This window comes from Salmo trutta, chromosome 7 (genome assembly GCF_901001165.1).
Source record: "Salmo trutta chromosome 7, fSalTru1.1, whole genome shotgun sequence".
NCBI lineage: Eukaryota > Metazoa > Chordata > Actinopteri > Salmoniformes > Salmonidae > Salmo > Salmo trutta.
The window spans coordinates 19,956,121-19,965,952 of NC_042963.1; the positions used below are offsets into that span (position 1 = coordinate 19,956,121).

The following is a 9,832-nucleotide window of genomic DNA, read 5'->3' on the forward strand; positions in this document are numbered from 1 at the left end:
TGGCGATACACCCATATTGCATAACCTCTTATGTCTCTGTTGTACATTAATATTTGTTTGACAATTAGGGGGTTCAGTCCAGTGTTTACCCTTTTATTTTAGATTTATGATAATTGGTAGTTCTAAGTACTTATTTTCCCTGTTTTACATTTTTCCACAGTATTTAACAGCGGTACACAATAGGCGAGAGACAATTTCCCCTTTCGTCGTTAATATCAACCATAAAGGAAAAGGGGCAAAGTACGAGAGTCATGCTATTAATTGTCCAAAGCAGGGATGGAGAGTGAGCTAGTAAGGTAGGCTACAGTGGGTTTGCTGGTCAATACATATACTGAACATGTAACCACTGTAATGGTGGCCAGTAAATCAATGAATAAAAATGTAATATTGACAAATTAAACTGAAATTGTAGACCTTTAATATTTTCCAACATGTCAACAGACACTTCAAATAATTATGAAACATTTCAGTGTTAACTTTCTCTTTATCCCTGGTTGATGTACATTTCAGAGCCTCTTCAGTGTGGATGGGGTATAGCAGACATTTTCAACAACACAGACTGCACTTCCAGTTTGTGTTCTTTACTCTGAACTCTTTTGTCTTCATTCCTAGTTACAGCACATGGAACCCCAGTTGGTATGCAAAACATTCAATCTAAAACAAAACAAAGCATAACACGTTATAAATATGATAAAATATCAATGCAGTATGACGAATTAGCCATCCATTGTGTTATATTAATTGTCTTACATGCCGTCACTCTTGTCAAAAGATTATAAACATGTTAAATAAATTTACTAACCCAGTCAGTCTTTGGGCCACATCCAGGTTCTTTATCAGTGGCACACATGAAGCAGTTGTTGACTTTGTTGAACTCTGAAATCATAGGCATGATCTGAACATATGGCTGTCTGACACAACTACATAAAAATAAAGAATTTACTTTGAATTAAATGTCATTACATACCAGACATTTTTAGTATATCCTCAGCCATTTCTTTTTGCAGTTGCTCCATGTGTTTTTGAAGGTTCCATATTAATTTGGGAGGGGATGTTGGGGATGTTCTGTGCAACTTCCTTGGCCATCTACACCAACAAAAATAAAATAGAGTTTTTGACCTAATTGTCACATAACAGCTAACCATTCATTATTGAAAATATACCTATCAAACCTGCGTTACAAAGACCCCGCAGCTGAAGGTGTCCTGCTGCATGGTGGGAGTTATTTCCCCTCCTTTATGTCCACCCAGTTGTTTTTTCCATGGCAGGATCTTCTCATTTTGAAGTATTCTCTTTTTTATGTAAACATAATGATTAGATATAGGCATATGAATACACAAGCCAAATGTGTATGCTGTTTTCCTTATCACTATAATCTAGTAGTAATTTATTTTATGCCCCATTCTACACACAGCCTAAATTATAGGCACTGAACCATTTACAGGACAATAATAAAAGTAACATAGAGGATCCAACCCTATCACAGAGAGAATAAATGTCGAGCGTTTGTAGACTTTAAGAAAACAATATTAAGTGACAGTATCATCAGTAAGTCATATCACAAATATCACAGATGACAGTGCCCACCAAATCTCTGACAATAGAGAATGAATTGTAAGCACCAAAGTGTGTTTGTCAAAATAATATCTGAAAATGTCAGTTATTGAACATAATACTTCTATTTGCAATAGCAATTTATGATATATGCAGTTGAGGAATATTCCATGTACCAACACTACATGTAGGACGGACATAAGACATTCCCACATACATTATTTCATTTTTTAATTTCACCTTTATTTAACCAGGTAGGCCAGTTGAGAACAAGTTCTCATTTACAACTGCGACCTGGCCGAGATAAAGCAAAGCAGTGTGACACAAACAACAACACAGAGTTACACATGGAAGAAACAAATGTACAGAGATGTTTGATGTGAGTCTGGAAGGAGAACTTAGGTATTTGTAGTTGTCCACATATTCTAAGTCAGAACCGTCCAGAGTAGTGATGCTGGACGGGCGGGCAGGTGCAGGCAGCGATCGGTTGAAGAGCATGCATTTAGTTTTACTTGTATTTAAGAGCAGTTGGAGGCCATGGAAGGAGAGTTGTATGGCATTGAAGCTCGTCTGAAGGGTTGTTAACTTCTTCGCTATAGGGGGCAGTATTTTCACGGCCGGATGAAAAACGTACCCAAATTAAACTGGTTACTACTCTGGCCAAGAAACTAGAACATGCATATTATTAGTAGATTTGGATAGAAAACACTGAAGTTTCTAAAACTGTTTGAATGATGTCTGTGAGTATAACAGAACTCATATGGCAGGCAAAAACCTGAGAAAAATCCAACCAGAAAGTGGAAAATCTGAGAATTGTAGTTCTTCTTTTGAATCTGTATCAAAACTACAGTGTCTGTGGGGTCACGTTGCACTTCCTAAGGCTTCCATTGGCTGTCAACAGCCTTCAGAAAGTTCTTTCAGCCTTCCCCTTTTACTGGGCAGATGATAGTAGCTCAGTCAATCAGTGGACTGCCTATGGACAAAGGGCTTGGGTATGTGCGATTCCGCGAGCGCACCGTTCCTTCTTTTTCTCCTGGAATGAATACGCTATTGTCCGGTTGGAATATTATTGCAATTTTACGTTAAAAATACCCTAAAGATTGATTGCAAACAACGTTTGACATTTTTCTACGAACGGTAATGGAACATTTTGACTTTTTGTCTCTGGTACTGCGCTCGCGCGTTATGCCTTTGGATAGTGATCTGAATGCACAAACAAAATAGAGGTATTTGGACATAAATATGGATTATTTCGAACAACAATACAATTTCTTGTGGAACTAGCAGTCCTGGGAGTGCATTCTGATGAAGATCAGAAAAGGTAAGAGAATATTTATAATACTAATTCTGAGTTTAGTTGACCCCGAACTTGGCGGGTGTCTGTATAGCTTGCTGTGATGGCGAGCTATGTACTCAGAATATTGAAAAATGTGCTTTCTATTTTAAAATCTGACACAGCGGTTGCATTAAGGAGTAGTATATCTATAATTCTTTAAATAATTGTTATATATTTTGTTAACGTTTATGATGAGTATTTTTGTAAATTGATGTGCTCATTCACCGAAAGTTTTGGTGGGAATACATTTTCTGAACATCACGCACCAATGTAAAATGCTGTTTTTGGATATAAATATGAACTTTATCGAACAAAACATACATGTATTGTGTAACATGATGTCCTAGGAGTGTCATCTGATGAAGATTGTCAAAGATTAGTGCTTCATTTAGCTGTGTTTTGGGTTTTTGTGACACATATACTTGCTTGGAAAATGGCTGTGTGGTTATTTTTGTCTATGTACTCTCCTAACATAATCTAATGTTTTGTTTTCGCTGTAAAGCCTTTTTGAAATCGGACAATGTGGTTATATTAAGGAGAACTGTATCTTTAAAATAGTGTAAAATAGTCATATGTTTGAGAAATTGACATTATTAGATTTTTGATGTTTTGTAACAGCCCTGCTGTTCCATTGGATTTTGGCTAGACGTTCCGCAGTCGGAACGGCTATAGCCAACAGGTTTTAACACAGTGTCTAAAGAAGGGCCAGAAGTATACAGAATGGTGTCGTCTGCGTAGAGATGGATCAGAGACTCACCAGCAGCAAGAGCGACATCATTGATGTATACAGAGAAAAGAGTTGGCCCAAGAATTGAACCCTGTGGCACCCCCATAGAGACTGCCAGAGGCCCGGACAACAGGCCATCCGATTTGACACATTGAACTCTATCAGAGAAGTGGTTGGTGAACCAGGCGCGGCAATCATTTGAGAAACCAAGGCTATTGAGTCTGCAGATGAGGATGTGGTGATTGACAGTGTCGAAAGCCTTGGCCAGGTCAATGAATATGGCAGCACAGTATTGTTTCTTATCGATGGCGGTTACGATATCGTTTAGGACCTTGAGCGTGGCTGAGGTGCACCCATGACCAGCTCTGAAACCAGATTGCATAGCGGAGAAGGTGCGGTGGGATTCGAAATGGTCGGTAATCTGTTTGTTGACTTGGCTTTCAAAGACCTTAGAAAGGCAGGGTATGATAGATATAGGTCTGTAGCAGTTTGGGTCAAGAGTGTCCCCTCCTTTGAAGAGGGGGATGACAACAGCTGCTTTCCAATCTTTTGTTATCTCAGACGACACGAAAGAGAGGTTGAACAGGCTAGTAATAGGGGTTGCAACAATTTCGGCAGATAATTTTAGAAAGGAAGGGTCCAGATTGTCTAGCCCGGCTGATTTATAGGGGTCCAGATTTTGCAGCTCTTTCAGAACATCAGCTGACTGGATTTGGGAGAAGGAGAAATGGGGAAGGCTTGGGCGAGTAGCTGTGGGGGGGTGCAGTGCTGTTGACCGAGGTAGGGGTAGCCAGGTGGAAAGCATGGCCAGCCGTAGAAAAATGCTTATTGAAATTCTCAATTATAGTGGATTTATCGGAGGTGACAGAGTTTCCTATCCTCAGTGCAGTGGGCAGCTGGGAGGAGGTGTTCTTATTCTCCATGGACTTTACAGTGTCCCAGAACTTTGAGTTTGTGTTGCAGGAAGCAAATTTCTGCTTGAAAAAGCTAGCCTTGGCTTTTTTAACTGCCTGTGTGTATTGGTTTCTAACTTCCCTGAAAAGTTGCATATCATGGGATGTTTGTGTGTTGGTTAAGGGCAGTCAGGTCTGGAGAGAACCAATGGCTATATCTGTTCCTGGTTCTAAATTTCTTGAACGGGGCATGCTTATTTAAGATGGTGAGGAAGGCATTTAAAAAGAATAACCAGGCATCCTCTACTGACGGGATGAGGTGAATATCCTTCTAGGATACCCGGGCCAGGTTGATTCGAAAGGCTTGCTCACTGAAATGTTTCAGGGAGCGTTTGACAGTGATGAGTGGAGGTCGTTTGACCGCTGACCCATTACGGATGCAGGCAATGAGGCAGTGATCGCTGAGATCTTGGTTGAAAACAGCAGAGGTGTATTTAGAGGGCAAGTTGGTTAGGATGATGTCTATGAGGGTGCCCGTGTTTACGGCTTTGGGGTGGTACCTGGTAGGTTCATTGATAAGTTGTGTGAGATTGAGGGCATCAAGCTTAGATTGTAGGATGGCTGGGGTGTTAAGCATGTCCCAGTTTAGGTCACCTAGCAGCACGAGCTCTGAAGATAGATGGGGCAATCAGTTCACATATGGTGTCCAGAGCACAGCTGGGGGCAGAGGGTGGTCTATAGCAGGCGGCAACGGTGAGAGACTTGTTTTTAGAGAGATGGATTTTTAAAAGTAGAAGTTCAAATTGTTTGGGACCTGGATAGTAGAACAGAACTCTGCAGGCTATCTCTGCAGTAGATTGCAACACCGCCCCCTTTGACCATTCTATCTTGTCTGAAAATGTTGTAGTTAGGGATGAAGATTTCAGAGTTTTTGGTGGACTTCCTAAGCCAGGATTCAGACACGGCTAGGACATCCGGGTTGGCAGAGTGTGCTAAAGCAGTGAATAAAACAAACTTAGGGAGTAGGCTTCTAATGTTAACATGCATGAAACCAAGGCTATTACGGTTACAGAAGTCATCAAAAGAGAGCGCCTGGGGAATAGGAGTGGAGCTAGGCACTGCAGGGCCTGGATTCACCTCTACATCACCAGAGGAACAGAGGAGAAGTAGGATAAGGGTACGGCTAATAGCTATGAGAATTGGTCGTTTATGATGTCCGGAATAGAGAGTAAAAGGAGCAGGTTTCTGGGGCGATAAAATAGCTTCAAGGTATAATGTACAGACAAAGGTATGGTAGGATGTGAATACAGTGGAGGTAAACCTAGGCATTGAGTGATGATGAGAGAGATATTGTCTCTAGAAACATCATTGAAACCAGAAGATGTCATAGCATGTGTGGGTGGTGGAACTGAAAGGTTGGATAAGGTATAATGAGCAGGGCTAGAGGCTCTACAGTGAAATAAGCCAATAAACACTAACCAGAAGATCAATGGACAAGGCATATTGACATTAAGGAGAGGCATGCTTATGCCGAGTGATCATAAATGTCCAAGTGAGATTCAGACAGCTAGCCGGGCCATAGGTAGCAAGCTGGCAGAAGATGGAGGGAGGTCTGTTTTTAGCCACCTCGTGCGTTTCCGTCTGTAGATTAGTGGGGTTCCGTGTGGTAGGGGGGACCAGTCCAATTGGCAAAATAGTTATAGTTATTGTGGCCCAAGAAAATTGTCCGATAGACCTATTAAGATAGCAGCCAATAAGACAGCTAACGATTAGCGGGCCGCAGATGGGCGTTCAGGTTACGTCGCGACGGAGGGGCCAGTTGGATAACTCCCTCGGGCAGATAACGTCGGTAGTCCAGTTGTGAAGGCCCGATGGGGCTCCGCATCGGCAGTAAAACGGGTCCGGATAGATGATTGTAGCCCAGGAGTGGCTGATGGAACTCTTCAGCTGGCTAGCTCCGGAATAATTGATGTTAGCTCCGGGACCGACGTTAGCCAATAGTAACAGCTAGCTAGCTGCAAGATCCATGTGTAAATACATTTACATTTACATTTTAGTCATTTAGCAGACGCTCTTATCCAGAGCGACTTACAGTAGTGAATGCATACATTTCATACATTTAAATTTTTTCCCCCCGTACTGGTCCCCCGTGAGCCTGCGGTAGAAATCCGGGGATATGGAGAGAAAAATAGGTCCGGTATGCTCTGGTCTGAGTCGCGCTGTACAAAACTGGCGATAGCTTTTCGAGCTAAGGGATAGCTGATGACCGCCAACTGTGGCTAGCTGAACTCCAACGTTAGCCAGTGAACTGGCCAGCCTCTGGCTAACCTCTGGCTAGCTTCTGTTGTGGATTTCAGATTTGAAGTAAATAATACTTTTTTTTTTAATTGGTGAGGCGGTTTGCAGGTGAGTGTTTTGAGGCTGAGTTTTTAGAAAAAAATATATAAAAAGATATGCGAAGAAAAGATGTAAATATATATATACACCGGACATGACAAGAGGAGGACAACGGACGTCTGACTGCTATGCCATCTTGGAAATGATTATGATTAATTATGATGCTGGGTGTCAAACAATAGTGGGCCAGGTGCTAAAAACATTTTAGATTGGGACTAGGACTTTGAAAAAAGAGTCTGTAGAAGTGAGTTTTAAGAGAAGGCCTGTTTTAAAAGTTCTGAGTGATGGAGTGGGCTCTCAGATGGTCAGAGAGCATTCCATGGGCGAGGGGCAAGGGAGCATAAGGCTTGGTCCCCCATAGTTCGGAGGAGTGTCTTGGGGACTTGAAGCAGTACGGAGTGGCTGGAGCGGAAAGTGCGAAGTGGCTCACTGCTTGAGATGATGTCGCTGATTTAAATCAAATCAAATTTGATGTAGGTGGAGCAGTTTCCATTCAGAGCTTTAAATACTATCAGGATTTTGAAGTTGATCCTGTAGTTGACCGGTAGCCAGTGGAGTTGGGCCAGGATCGGGGTGATGTGGTCTGTCCAGGACCCTAGCAGCACTGGACTGGATTAGTTGGAGCCTCTGTAGTGATTTGGCTGGGAGGCTCCCAAACATCGCAATGACGTAGTTGATCCGAGAGAAGATGAAGTCGTGGATGAATTTCTCTGCATCTGGCTGGGAGAGTGATGGTATGACCCGGGAAATGTTGTTAAGATGGAAAAAAGTATGTGTTACATACAGTTGAAGTCGGAAGTTTACATGCACTTAGGTTGGAGTCATCAAAACTCATTTTTCAACCACTCCAAAAATGTCTTGTTAACAAATCATAGTTTTGGCAAGTCGGTTAAGACATCTACTTTGTGCATGACACAAGTCATTTTTCCAACAATTGTTTACCGACAGATTATTTCACTTATAATTCGCTGTATCACAATTCCAATGGGTCAGAAGTTTACATATACTAAGTTGACTGTGCCTTTAAACAGCTTGGAAAATTCCAGAAAACGACGTCATGGCTTTAGAAGCTTCTGATAGGCTAATTGACATCATTTCAGTCAATTGGAGGTGTACCTGTGGATGTATTTCAAGGCCTACCTTCAAACTCAGTGCCTCTTTGCTTGACATCATGGGAAAATCAAAAGAAATCAGCCAAGACCTCAGAAAAAAATTGTAGACCTCCACAAGTCTGGTTCATCCTTGGGAGCAATTTCCAAATGCCTGAAGGTACCACATTCATCTGTACAACAATAGTACGCAAGTATAAACCACGCAGCCATCATACCGCTCAGGAAGAAGACGCGTTCTGTCTCCTAGAGATGAACATACTTTGGTGTTGAAATTGCAAATCAATCCCAGAACAACAGCAAAGGACCTTGTGAGTATGCTGGAGGAAACAGGTAGAAAAGTATCTATATCCACAGTAAAACGAGTCCTATATCGACATAATCTGAAAGGCCGCTCAGCAAGGAAGAAGCCAGTGCTCCAAAACTGCCATAAAAAAGCCAGACTAGAGTTTGCAACTGCACATGGGGACAACTATTGTACTTTTTGGAGAAATGTCCTCTGGTCTGATGAAACAAAAATAGAACTGTTTGGCCATAATGACCATCGTTATTTTTGGAATAAAAAAGGGGGAGGCTTGCAAGCCGAAGAACACCATCCCAACTGTGAAGCACAGGGGTGGCAGCATCATGTTGTGGGGTGCTTTACTGCAGGAGGGACTGGTGCACTTCACAAAATAGATGGCATCATGAGGCAGGAAAATTATGTGGATATATTGAAGCAACATCTCAAGACATCAGTCAGGAAGTTAAAGCTTGGCCACAAATGGGTCTTCCAAATGGATAATGACCCCAAGCATACTTCCAAAGTTGTGGCAAAATGGCTTAAGGACATCAAAGTCAAGGTATTGGAGTGGCCATCACAAAGCCCTGACCTCAATCCTATAGAAAATTTGTGGGCAGAACTGAAAAAGTGTGTGCGAGCAAGGAGGCCTACAAACCTGACTCAGTTACACCAGCTCTGTCAGGAGGAATTGGCAAAAATTCAGCTTGTGGAAGGCTACCTGAAACGTTTGACCCAAGTTAAACAATTTAAAGGCAATGCTACAAAATACAAATTGATTGCATGTAAACTTCTGACCCACTGGCAATGTGATTAAAGAAATAAAAGCTGAAATAAATAATTCTCTCTACTATTTTTCTGACATTTCACATTCTTAAAATGAAGTGGGGATCCTAACTGACCTAAAACAGGGAATTTTTACTTGGATTAAACGTCAGGAATTGTGAAAAACAGAGTTTAAATGTATTTGGCTAAGGTGAATGTAAACTTCTGACTTCAACTGTATTTGTTTTATGTGGGCATCAAAGAACAGAGAAGGATCAAACTTGACTCCTAGGTTGGAGATGACAGATGACAGGTGGATGGCCTGGTTGTTGATTGTAGGGCAGATGTTTCCAGCACTGATGACCTGCTTGGGTGTCGCAACAAACATAGCATTAGTCTTGCTGCTGTTCAACTAGAGGAATTATCTTTCAGCCATGCCCTGATGTCCTCTAGGCAGATGTTTTGCTAGGGCAGAGATGGTGTCCAGTTTGCTGTTAATTTAAACCTGGGTATCGTCAACGTAGCAGTGAAAGTTGATGTTATAATCTCTGAGGATTTGCTCCAGAGGGAGCATAGCATGTCAATTAAAAACAAGATAGGTCCCAGGGCTGACCCCTGTGGGACGCTGCATGTGACTGATGGTGTCAATCTGAGACACAATTGCACTGCAAAGATGAGGCTGCAGGAGAGCATGAGTTTGCAGGGTTGAAATGGCAGTTGATGGCATGGAACAGTGTTCTGGAGTTACCTTTGTTACTGTCAATCATGGCA

The 9,832-nt window shown here is 41.9% G+C and overlaps 1 long non-coding RNA gene across 1 annotated transcript; it reads right to left on the reverse strand.

The window, feature by feature from the left end:
- Positions 1 to 598: 598 nt before the first annotated feature.
- LOC115197100 (uncharacterized) lies at positions 599 to 1,028 on the reverse strand. The gene is made up of 3 exons (XR_003878967.1): positions 968 to 1,028; positions 803 to 876; positions 599 to 654 (listed from the first exon to the last, which is right to left on the reverse strand). It is a non-coding gene; the product is annotated as an uncharacterized LOC115197100 (long non-coding RNA).
- Between the last annotated feature and the right edge of the window lie 8,804 nt (positions 1,029 to 9,832).